The sequence below is a fragment of the Solenopsis invicta genome, chromosome 2 (assembly GCF_016802725.1).
Source record: "Solenopsis invicta isolate M01_SB chromosome 2, UNIL_Sinv_3.0, whole genome shotgun sequence".
Taxonomy (NCBI): Eukaryota; Metazoa; Arthropoda; class Insecta; order Hymenoptera; family Formicidae; genus Solenopsis; species Solenopsis invicta.
The window spans coordinates 20,944,074-20,957,344 of record NC_052665.1 but is presented as its reverse complement, the minus strand read 5'-3'; the positions used below and the strand labels follow the sequence as shown (position 1 = coordinate 20,957,344).

At 42.4% G+C, this 13,271-nt stretch overlaps 1 protein-coding gene and 1 long non-coding RNA gene across 2 annotated transcripts in view; one reads left to right on the top strand and one right to left on the bottom strand.

Annotated features, from left to right (window-relative positions):
- The window catches only part of LOC113004950, a 418,572-nt gene that overhangs the window by 39,592 nt on the left and 365,709 nt on the right, over positions 1 to 13,271 (top strand). The window lies entirely within an intron of this gene.
- On the bottom strand, positions 795 to 2,952 carry LOC120360068. The gene is made up of 2 exons (XR_005576721.1): positions 2,779 to 2,952; positions 795 to 908 (listed from the first exon to the last, which is right to left on the bottom strand). It is a non-coding gene; the product is annotated as an uncharacterized LOC120360068 (long non-coding RNA).

The window sequence follows — 13,271 nt, the reverse complement described above, 5'->3', positions numbered from 1 at the left end:
TATTAATGTTAATCAAATTTTTTTGTGTATTTATATTATATTAATACATGTATACTGTATTAATATAATATAAATACATAAAAAGTATTAATTACATATAAAAAATTTTAAATATATATAAAAGTAGAGAAAGGACGGCAGTCGTGAAATATACGAGGTGATGGAATATCATGATATTTCGTATAATTCACCTTGAATTCTAAAAGTTTGTTAAAATTACTTCGTTATTGTCTATTCAGACATTGTAGGATGATTATTGGTCATTAGTGTTTTGTTAAGTTATTGTCAAAAAACAAAATAGTATTCCGATTCCTTCTTACCTTTTATATTAATACATTTTTTTAAATGGTAACAATTTTTTTAGGTAAACAAAAAATATATTTAAAAGCTTACTGAAAGGCTTTGACAAAATTCAATCCGTTGTCCGTTGTCGTGCAACATATTTTGTTTTGAATATGGTACTCCAAAAAAATCGAGTAAATTGCATCAGCTAATATGTCATATGTATGTCGTCCTTTCAGCCTTCGACAAGCTAATGCAGCTGATTGTCGAGAAAGAGTATCGGGATTAATCCAATGAATTGTTATTCCTAAGTAACTTCTATAAATTTTTATTTTAATTATTTAACAAAATAACATAATTACAATATAAATTAATATAATAAATTATATACACTAATTATACACACTTTTTCGCCTTGCTCCATAAATCTGCCGTTGTCACAACTATTTCTATTTCTGTTAATTTTTTTTCTAGGGTACTCTTCATTTTAAGATATGTTTTACAAAGTTTTTTTTTAATGTTTTCCTGCACATTATACGCATATGTGAAGGAACTCCAATTCTTAGCAAATTAATGAATGCTGGACTATCAATAGTGGAAAGGGGTTGAATGTCTTCGATAATAAACTGTAATATAGCTTTATCAAATTTATTTTGAGTAATCATTGAGCTCCCAGAGCCCCTTTCCAATACATGACACTTATTTGGAATATTGGCATTTTCATCTTTATATGGACGTTTCAAATTAACTTTTGTCTCATCTATTTTTTTTTTATATGTTGACGTTTTGCCTATTAATTAAACACGCACGCACGCACGCACGCACGCACGCACGCACGCACGCACATATATATACATATGGAATTAGAAATATATAATAAAAAATTGTATAAATTTTAAAAACTGCTTAAAAAAAAAATTTAATTTTTTTTAAGCAGTCACTTTTTATACCTACTATTTTTTTATATATGACTTAAGGTTGAATGTTTTATTTAATTGTGTAAATTCCATAAAAATATAAAATTTTAATTTTAAAAAAATTGAAAAAAAGTGTAATCTCTTTTTAGTACCATTTAATTTAATTTTATATCTATTTTAAAACGTAAATATTTATTTAAATATCAGTTTTATTAAAAATATTATCAGTTTATTATTACTATATATAACTATTACTATATATGTATAGTATCAGTTTATTATTACTATATATAACTTACAGTATATATTTTCTATGTAAAAATAAGGAACTTATAAATTATTAACTTCCCTATAGCGTTTTAAAGCAAAACATTATACTTAAAAGAAATTACGTCATTATAATTCCTATTACAAAATATACTTATGTAACAAAGCAAATATGAGGTATTTTTTATTAATTCAAGTGTCTAAAATTGAAAATTGATGTGTTTCGTGATATACGAGGTGTGTTCAAAAAGTATCGCGAATTTTGTGTTTTTTCAAAAATTATTTATTTATTCATGAATATCTATTTTGTCCCCTTCAAAGTAATCCCCATGAGATATTATACACTTGTGCCAACGGTTTTTCCAATCTTCGAAGCACTTCAAAAAATCATTTTTTTTTATCTTGTTCAGCTCCTCCTTCGATGCCGTCTTTATCTCGTCAAGCGTAGCGTAACGTCGTCCTTTCATGGGCCTCTTCAGTTTAGGGAACAAGAAAAAGTCACAGGGGGCCAGATCTGGGGAATACGGTGGCTGCGGCATCATTAGTGTGTTGTTTTTGGCCAAAAAGTCGCGCACAAGCAACGATGTGTGAGCAGGGGCGTTTGGTACGAATTTCGCGGCGACCCGTCTCATGCCCAAATCATTGATAAAAATCGAATGGCACGAGCCAATCGATATGTTTAGGTCCTCAGCAACTTCTCTAACGGTGATTCGACGATTGGCCAATACCATTTTCTCCACTTCATTAATTTTTTCGTCTGTTGTTGAAGTGCTCGGGCGTCCGGCACGCTCTTCGTCGTTCACATCTTCTCGGCCTTCTGAGAACATTTTGTACCACCGATAAACATTGCTTCGGTCCAAGGTAGCTTCTCCGTATGCCACAGTCAACATTCGGAATGCATCCGCGCACTTAATTTCGTTTTTCACACAAAATTTGATACAGGTTCTTTGATCCATTTTTTTGAATAGGTAAAAATCGAAGACGATCCAAAACACGTGCAAGCAAAGCAGCTGTCAACAATTAAGTGAACATTCAAAATGGCCGAGCTTGTCGGCATAAGTGAGAGACATGAGTACCAACATAACGCCACAAAAAGATCGAAATTCGAATATACGTAACCCGCGAAAATTCAAAATTCGCGATACTTTTTGAACACACCTCGTATTTCGGACTCTATTCAAAAGCCCCCTTTTCCATAACACTATCTAGTATTCTAACTTTAGACAGAGTTTATGTGATAATATACGCAAAAATAATCTTATTTTTACGCAAAAAACAAAAATAAGATAATAATAAAATTAACTTAAACTACAGTTAAATGTTTTCTTAAGTTTGCTGTTGAAGTTCTGCTAGCATGTATAATTTTTTTTTCAATACAAATTTTACACAAAAGTGCTAAATTTTTCTCATTTCCCAATTCTTCCTGCACCTCGAATGCCTCTGCATATGCTGGCCATAATATTTTCTCTTTAGTCTCTTTTGAAGACTGTGGGTCTGTTTGCAGCCTCAGTTCTAATGTATTCTCGGCCATTATTTCGTCCATTATCAGAAGTAGTAACTAATTAAAAAATTAGAAATAAAACAACAAAATTAATAATTTTTAATTTAGGTAATTTTTAACATTAGCTAATTATTTTTAAAACATAAAGTTGAATTTATTTTTTTTTAGTTAAAAATTTATTTATGTAAAAGTAAAGCAATATTCAAAAAATTCGATCATTTCCAAATAAAAAATATTTTTTGTTATTTTATATAAACTTAATTTATAAAATGATAAATTTATTTAATGATCCATAATTGCCTTGTTATTTTTTAAATATTTTGACTTTAAAAAATAATGAAATTTTATATATAATTTAATATTAATGCTTTATAAATTAACTTTTAATTGAAATTAAATTAATTTAATTGTAATACAATGTTTAACTAGTTTAATTTTTGGTTTATGTCACTATTAATGTAATTAAAAATTAATGTTATTAACTTTAAATTAATTTAGTTAAAAAAATATATATTAACTTACCTTGATTCTTATATAAATAAAGCAAAAGTACTTCGAACAGAATGATCTTCTCAATAACGTAACACTAGTGACACTACAGGAATCACTACAGTAGTTACAGGTTATAAGTTATTTACACGTAGATACACGATTGTATGTACGTGTAGGGCCCGGATATTCAAGTACGATTCCGGGATGCTCGCGGAGAATCACTGCGTGTTGTGTGATCGTCCAATTCTCTGCTGGCTGATTATCACATGTACACGATAGACCAGCTAGACGATCACACAACACGCAGTGATTCTCCGCGAGCATCCCGGAATTGTACTTGAATATCCGGGCCCTACACGTACATACAATCGTGTATCTACATGTAAATAACTTGTAAACTGTGACTACTAGTACGGGGCTGCCAAATGTATACATATAACTCGTAATACATATAACCGTTCACTGTCACGTGTACCTTTCTAGACAGAACTTTCTCTTGGATCACATTATCTCTCATCACACTTCTCTCGGATCACATAAGAAGCATAGAACGTAAAATTGTCACTGCATCGAGCAACAGTGGCTGCGTTCAGCAAACTCAGTAGTTGAGTGAGCGCTCACTGCTATTAGTGTATTCTTTTAGGTCTAACAAATCACATTAAAGTGTGTTCGAAAACATCATTAAGTACCCTCATATATATCATTTTATCCTTGTTGTTTACCGATTGTTAAATAAAGATAAAATGATACACGACGCCACTCGGGTGATGTTTGCAAATGCTATCTAAATTGGCAAATAAGTTTGAAATATGTAAAGTAACTATAAAAATAACTATTAATTTAGTTATTAGTTACACAAATAATGTAACTAAGTTAAGTTTATAGTTACAGTTGGAAAAAAGGAACGAAGTTAAGTTACAGTTACCAAAAAAAGGTAACTCTAACTGTTCAAAAAGAGCGCTAAAACGCTCAGCAATGTGTGAATGATTAAGGAGACGCTTAGTTCACTCCGACGACGGTGTGGATAACTCGCCTAGCAACCCTCACTTAGCAACGTTGATTATTTACAATCTCTCTTTCGATCGATGATTCTCATGGCCGGCGGATCAAATACGATCCTTTTCGTTTCTTTCATAGTGAGATTCTTTCTTGCGTGCACGCTATTCTCAAATAGGAAGGGAAATTCTCGTAGTACTACGAAGAAGCTCTTGATACGATTCTTGAGTCAGGTCAGTCGTTCGTCTGAGGACCACATAAGTCCGACAGACATTTTCTTCATCTCATATGTTCGTCTGAAGATAACGATCTTACAGACACATTAAAGTATACAATTGTTCGTTAGAAGAGTTTTAAAATCTTACTAACATTTATCGTTTAAAGAGTTCGTCTGAAGATTAATAATATCTTACAGACATTTTCAACTATTATTTAAATTGTTTTTAAATCATTCAGATAGTTTCCTTTCATTTAACGAAATCTCTATCTCTCATTTCATCTTTTATTTATTGTCTCTGTCTCTCTGTTTCTCATTCGTTGTTTTTTTGTGTCTTTTATTATTTTTGTTTTTACTTTGCATTCCATGTGTCTATCTTTCTTTCCTTCTTTTTAATTTATTGTAAACGTTATGCGAAGAAAGTTAAAGATTGTTCTGTCCTTTTCTTATTCATTATTATTATTAAATATTACAATAAAATTTTTATATTGTGATTAATTCTCATCTTTTCCTGCGTTCCGTTTCCGAAAAAAATAGTTATAATATTTATTCGCTTGTTTCTAACACTAACTGTAACTTCGTTACAAGTAACGAGTTCGTTACTTCCCATCCCTGCTTTTCTAGTTACAACAAAATCCAAAAATGGGTGAATGAATGGATTGCCTCGAAAGATACTGCCTTTTACCGTCGTAGGATTGCCTTGTTGCTGGAAAGATGGGAAAAAGTAGTAAAAAATGAAGAAAATTATTTGATTAAGGAATTCAGTATATTTCTTTTCAAAATAAATCGATTTTATAGATAAAAAAACGGTAGGAATTAAATTCAACACTTAATAAATAGCCCTGGACTTAGCGGACACCCTTGTGTAACCCCCCTCTCCGTCCAAAACACCTCGCTTACTTCTCCTCTTATCCTCACTCTGCTCCTAGTCTCCCTCAGCACCTTCTTACACCTCTATACTAAACCCTCGCTAATTTTCCTCTCCCTCGTTGCTCTCTCCAACACCCCTCTGTCCATAGAATCAAACGCGGCTTTCATATTGTTATGATCGAAGAGGTTGTGTCGTACTATCGCACTTGCGCACTACTATAACAAGCGCGTTCGCAAATAAAGAGCAGACTTTTATTTTAAGAATGACTTTACTAATTTGACAAGCTGTCAAACCGAAAGTCGGAACACAACAACAACCGTCGGTAACAAACAACAGTTCTTTTTTTAATTATTCGAAGCCCAACAACATTCACGCAATATTCAAATATACACGGTCGTAACACTGCCCCCCTTTTTCAAGTTGTCCCGACAACCCAAAGAGTTCCCGTAAGGCTTTTATGACCCCTTGCTCTTCCCAAGTTGCTGTATAGGAACTTTTGAGCTGCGTAATTTTGTTTGTAAATGGCTCGATCTCACTTTTAGTCTTGAGTCTTGACCACTTCTTTCTTATTTCTTCAGACAAAGTGGGGGGGGGGGGAATAAACACTCGAAGACTCAACGCCTGTAAGGCACCCCAAATCTCCGCCTCGGCATTTGCCCTATGGCCCACGGGAAAACTTCAAATCAACAACCTGGGCAAGGTGGTCTTCTTAAAATAAGTAAAATTACAACAATCCTTCACACAAAAATCGTCGTCTCAAATAAGACTTATAACTAAAAAAAAAAAAAAACAATATCCGACAAATATTTCACTCAAAATAATTAAACCTTGCAAAAGAAAAATTTTTTAAAGTCAATTTTTTTACTTTCTTTTATCTAAAACAAAACTTTTGCGCACAAGATTCTAATACGACGACCTTCTGCTCTACTCCGGACCACGAGTTACCGAGCGTCGTTTTCTGTGATCTAGATTAAGATAACAAATTTTTGCTTTACCCTAAGCTTCTGCCACAAGTTACCAAGCGTCGTCTACTTCTGTAGTTACAATCTATTTAACGACTTTCTGCTCTATCCTAAGCTTCTGCTACAAGTCACTAAGCGTCGTTCACTTTTACAATTACAATTTACTCGACGATCTTCTGCTCTAACCTGGCCTCCTGCCTCAGGTTACCGAGCGTCGTCTCAAATAATCTCAAATAAAGTGACGACCCTCTATTCTTTTCAGAACTTTACTTTTGCTTCCCACGGGCTCTTGATTGTCGGCACAAAAATTCCTTAAAGCGATTATTTTTCAAAAAAAAGCTAACCTATCTAAATGAACTATCTTATTTTTATGCCTACTAGATTTTTGAATGCAATAAACAACATTAATTTTCTAACAATTTGATAAGAATTACTTTGAAGTTTAGAAGCTTTTCCCAGTTTCCTTCGAAGATTAAACAACCAGATTTTTTGTCTAACTTCAAAATTTAATTGCTTAACTTTCCGATTGTATCACACTTTAATTCTCTGAGATTTTATCTCTGTACGTTCTTTCGTTAAATTAAAAGATAAATTAATTTTTTTTAAGGTTATTGTAATAATTCGTAACTGAAGATGTTTCTTGAAAATCCGGAAGACAACCTTGAAGAAGATCTAGAGGTAGTCTCAATTCTCGACCTAAACATAATTCTGAAGGAGTAAAACCGGTGGTTTCATGTTTAAAAGATCTATACGCTAATAAACCTAAAGGAAGCCAACGATCCCAATTTCTTTAATTTTCAGAAACAAGTTTCGCTAAATAATTCAACATTGTTTGATGTTGGCGTTCCATTCGATTGTGGATAAAGTTGAGTAGTTCTTGTCTTTCTGATTCCCAACATTGAGTCAGTTCCAAGAACATTCGTGATTCGAAATTCCTTCCTTAGTCTGTATGCAATTCTAGTGGAACACCAAATCTAGCTACCACTTAATTTACAAAAACTTCTGCAACGGTCTTAGCCCTAATATTTTTTAACGGAAAAGTCTCCACCCATTTAGTAAAACAATCTATATCTATAACCACTAACAAATATCTATTTCCAGAAGAAGAAATTGGTATTGGACCTAATATCTCCAATTAAATTTTTTCAAAACGTGCCCCTGCATTATAAATCTGAAAGACAGACTTTTTTTTATCTGAAAGACCTTTCTTAGCAAGACAAATTTTACAACTTTTACACCAATGCTCGATGTGCGCAAGAGGAGTTGTAAAGAGAGCGAGAGGCGGTGATAAGAAGAAGCGGCGTGAGGCGACAAGTGCAAATGCCCGAAATAAAAGCTTCGAACATTTGAAGAAAAAGCCCTTTTTTCTATTCACTATGCTTAACTCGTTTAACTGCGCGAATTTACAATATCTTGATTGTTCTCCAAATCTGAGTCCAAGAGACGTAAGCCGATTTCAAATAACAGTCCGTGTACGTATTGATTCTAAGAGCGCTAGATTACCTTGCAAACAACTGCGGAGCGCGCGCGATGTTTGTGCCTTATATAAGCAACGATCCCCTTCGAAAGATCCCGGCAGGAATTCAGTAAATATGCGACGGTTACTGATTTCCGTAGATCTCTTGAAAAGGCTCGCTGTTATTGTTTACCAAAAATGGAATTTGCTACTTGGCAACAGCACAGTTTTCTCGCTCGCAAGCAACGGTCCGCCGCGCGAGTGAGAAGAGCGCGGCCACGCATTATAAGCGTGATGCGCTTGAATTCCCGTGATTTCGAACATCCCGCCCGTCTCGCCCGAGCCAGGGCGATCGGCTCAGGCTGAGATCCCCCCGGACCCCTTTGCATTGCTCACCCTTAAATTCGGCTCTCTCGCGTGGCCGTAAACTTTGCCTACTCAAGCGCGTCAGCTGAGCGATCCCGAGCGCGCAACGTTCGCTCGCTTGGCAGCTCAATAGGCGATATAGTCCCGAGCGAATAAATTTTAGCAAACGGTGAGCGTTAATTTGACAAACGACGGAAGGGGGTACGAGCGAGATGCAGAAAATTAAACGTGATAAGGAGACCGCTCCCGGCGCTAGTCAAGCGACCCCTTGTTTGTCTTGCTCTCGCTGACCGGCAACAATATAAGTTTGACAACTGGTCGCGTAAATTCTGATGCCGCCGTCCAGACAGTGACGACGTGGATCTGCCCGTCTTCCCCCATGTGTACTCGTACGATACGTGCGAGTGGCCAACGTGACGGGGGAATGCTCTCATTTCTGATGAGGCACAGACGTCCCACGCGAAAATCTGCGGCCTCCCTCCGCTACTTCAGTCTATAAATGAGGGAGTGAAAATACTCGCAGGACCATCGTTCCCAGAAATGGTCCCGCATTTGCTGCAAAATCTGCCAGCGAGTCAGGTGGTTAGCAGGCAACTCTAGCAACAAAGGCTCAGGCTCGGCCGTCAGCGGAGATTCCACCAAGGAATGACCCGGCGTGAGGGCGGCAATGTCATCAGGATCGTCGAACAACGCCTGGAGCGGTCACGAATTGAGACAGGCTTCCACCTGGGCGAGGAGGATGCTCATTTCCTCAAACGTTAGGGTCGCGTCACCCAACACTTGCCGCAAGTGGTGCTTCAAGGACTTTACGGCGGCCTTCCAAATTCCGCCAAAATGAGGCACCGATGGAAGATTAAACTGCCACTGAATACAATCGCTTGCAAGCTGTCTGACGATCCAACGCAATTCAGAGCTACCAGGGGCGAAGAAACTCCGCAATTGCGCGTCGGCGCCGACGAAGTTTGTTCCGCAATCGCTACGGAGTGTGCGACAGAGACCACGGCGCGACACGAACCGACGCAAGGCCGCCAAAAAAGCGTTGGCAGTGTAGTCGGACACCGCTTCTAGGTGCACGGCACGGGTAGACAGGCAGACGAAGACTGCGATGAACCCTTCGTAGGCCCGTTAGCCTAGTCCCTTGGTCGTTCGTAGCTGAATTGGGCCGGCGTAGTCAACGCCGGTGTCAAGGAAGGGTCTCCCCGCGATTACCCGTTTCCGCGGAAGACTGCCCATTTGCTGCTGGGGGATAGCCGCCCGCCATCGCACGCAAACCACACAACGGCGCAGCCACGTCTTCACCACCGCTCGTCCACGGGGGATCCAGTATCGTTGACAAACCATCCCCAGGGTTATCTGGACTCTGCCGTGCAACGTGCGTTGGTGGCAGTCCTCCACCACCAGCCTGGCAAGATGAGTCTCCAGGCAGCAGCGCCGAATGTTGCTCGTCATAAGCGAGAAGCGCGTGTTTGAGACAACCCTCCACGCGCAGCAGACCTTGGTAATCTAAAAAGGGAGTAAATTATGCAAGAGAGCTGGACGCCGGCAGAGGTTGACCCCGCTGCACGACGTCCAACTCTATCTAGTAATGGTCAGCCTGGACTTGTCGAATCCAAGCCAACCTCGCCTCCTCCAGCTTGTCCGTCAATAGCTCGTGTCCACGTCGACCCCGGCCGTCCTCCAAGGCCGCGGGCGCCGCAGTCGGTCTGAGAAGAAGCCAACGTCGGCACTACAATGTCACTCTCAGCAGGCGACTGAAGCTCAAGAAGCGCAATAGCTCAGCAGGCTCTTCCACGCCGGCGGGCGTGGTCTCAGCTGCTAGCGCGTGAACTCTCTCCTCCGGCCAGCCGTCACTGGGAGTCCTTCGGTCAGCATCAGGCCATGACGTCGACTCCGCCCGGAGCCAACGTGGACCTCGCTACCAGAGCGAGTGATGCACCAGCTCTCCCGGCGCAAGTCCGCGGGACGCGTAGTCCGCTGGGTTCTCCGGGCCAGGCACATGATGCCACTGAGCGTCAGAGACTTTGGTCTGAATCTCAGCAACGCAGTTTGCCACAAAGGTCTTCTACAGAGTCGGGTGGCCGCGTATCCAGCCCAGAGCGACCGTTGAGTCCGACCACAGGTGCATCGCCGTCCGGTCGAGACCGAGCGTAGCGCAAACGTGTGACGCCAGTCTAGCCAGCAGAGTAGCGGCGCACAACTCCAACTTAGGCAGCGTCACGGGTTTTATGGGTGCGACCTTAGTCCTGGCCGCAACAAGGCAAGTCCTCCAGGACGCCCCGGAGCTAGTCCGAAAATAGATGACAGGGGCATGAGCGCGTTTCAAGGCGTCGGCAAAGCCATGGAGCTCCGCGTTGCCGCTCAACAAACCGGCATCCAGTCGTCGCGGAACTTGCATACTTTGTAGAAGTGGGAGCTCCGCCTTGTCGAGAGGGTCGTCCCAGCCAAGACTCACCAGCCAAGTCGACTGGAAGGCAATCTTGGCTTACACAGCCGGCGCCAACCAACCTAAAGGATCAAACAGTCGGACTGTGAAGGACAGCACCGACCACTTCGTCACTTTGGTCAGAGAGATCGCCGGAATGGCGAATGAAAATTCGTCAGTGGCGGGATGCTACTGCAAGCCCAAGGTTCCGTGCGTCTTGTGCAGTCCCCAGTCTCGCAGCGCCTGCTACAAGCGGTGTTCCGCCGGAATGTCCTGCAAGACTTGCGTCTCGTTAGCTGACCACTTGAGCAAGAGGAAGCCGCCCGCCATGCACATGTCGGTCAGCTGTCGTCGTAGCTCAAGCGCCTCCTCCAGGCTTGAGGCGCCTGTCAAGACGTCATACATGTAGACGTTTTTTGGCGTAGAGCACGAGCAGCTAGCGGATAGTTGTCCGCTTCATGGTCGGCCAGCTGGCGAAGAGTGCGCATGGCCAGGAACGGCGCACACGCTAAACCGTATGTCACGGTGTTCAGGCGGAACTCAGCCACTTCATCCCGGGTGCTATACCGCCAAAGGATGCGCTAGAGGTCCCGGTTTTCAGGATGGACCAGAATCTGGCGATACATCTTCTTTACGTCCGTGGCCAGGACGTAGCGATGCAATCGCCAGCGTAGCAAGACGTCAGCGAGTGAAGTTAACAGATTCGGGCATACCAAGAGGCTCCGATTCAGTGACTTTCCAGAGAAAACCGTTGTAGAACCATTGAACACCACGCGCAGTTTAGTGGTCGAGTTGGCCTCACGCAGTACACCATGATGAGGTAAATAGCTCACTCGGGTTCCCGTTGCGGCGTCCGAGTGAACCATATGTCCGAGTTTCTCGTACGTCCGCATGAAGTTGAGGTACAGCTCGCGCAGTTGGTCATCTCGAGTGAACCACTTCTCCGTCCCTGTAAGATCACGCAAGGCAGCGCGCCTTGTGGCAGTTAAGTCAGGCAGCGGGTTGACCACCGGGAGGCAAACGACGTAGCGGCCGTCGTCCTGTCGGCGGTGCGAACGACGGAAGAGGTTCTCACACTCCTGGTCAAACGGAGTGAGAGGCGCCGGTCCCACAGACAGTTCCTCTTGCTGCCAAAATCCTCTCACCAAAAAAATGAGGTCGTCCTCAACACGGCAATGCAAGGCCAAAGCACGCGAAAGAGTCTCCGCCGCGCCGACGGGCCCCACAAGAAGCCATCCCAGTGATGTCTGCTGTGCCGCAGGCTAACCAGGTCCGCCCCTCCGCAGCCCGGTCCGGAGGATGGCGGCATACACGTTTGCACTCAAGAGGATGTCCACTGGGTCCGCCTTCAGAAACTCCGGGTCAGCGAAAGTTAGGCCTGCGAGATAAGGACAACCGGAAACGTTTGCCCGCTTATCGCTCTCGTAGAGCGGCATGCGAGAAAAGATCAGCGCCGACACGACAATCGGAGAGCTCTCTTGGCGAGGCGAGACGCGCAAGTCAACGCGTGCAACACCCGTCTAGACACCACCGACTCCGAACACCGTCACGGAAGTATGTGAGCAGGGCAACCAAAGTCGCTGTGCCAGCGACTCCGTCACCAGCGATGACTTAGCCCCAGGATTGATCAGAGCCCGCGCGGAGTAATCAACGCCGTGCCGGTCGGTTACGCGGACGCGCGCGGTCATCATCAGCGTTGCGACAGCCACCGTCGGTCTTAGCATCGTGGCGCGCACCGTGACTGCCGCGACGGCGAGAAGGCGTCATGCAATGTCAAGTAGTGACGCTCACTGCACGATAAACTCGTTTTTTGCGACGGGCATTCTGCTAACTTATGCCTTCCAAAGCAGTTCACGCACAAGTTATTCGCCTCCACGTATTGCCTGCGCTCCGCCACCGACTTCCCGAGATACTTCTTGCATTGTCGCACGTAATGTTCACTATTGCAGAGGAAGCAGCGGCCTCGCTGACTTTCCTGCTTACGGACTTGCAACGCGGCCTTTGATCGGGCAGAACTCGAGCTAGCCTTGGACGTGCTAGCTTCGTTTTTCGCGGGTGCAAGCTACTCAAGTGTACGCATCCGTTGACTAACGAAAACGAGCAACTCATCGAGAGACGGTGGTTCCGTTGTCCGGCTGAGCTGTGTCTCCCACTTGCGTCGCGATACCGTGTCGAGAAGTTCAGTGATTAACTGCACGCAAAGATCGTCACTCCGCGCTAAGGGTCAGCCGATCCCTTCCAATGAGTCTAAGGTGGTCTGCACGCAATGATAGATTTTGCGCAACTCGGCAACAGATTCATTTTTCATCTTGGTCAGTGACAACAGCCTGGAGATGTCGGACCGCACCAGGAGTCTCCTGTTCTCATAATGATCAACCAAGGCACGCCAGATACGTTCAAAGTTAGCTTCCGTTGTCGGCAGTTGTCGAGTCACTTGTTCTGCTTTCCCCTTTCAGGCTCGTCTTCAACAAGTCGTAGCGCAGCTTCTCCACCGACGTGGCGGACGGGTTGCGGACTACCAG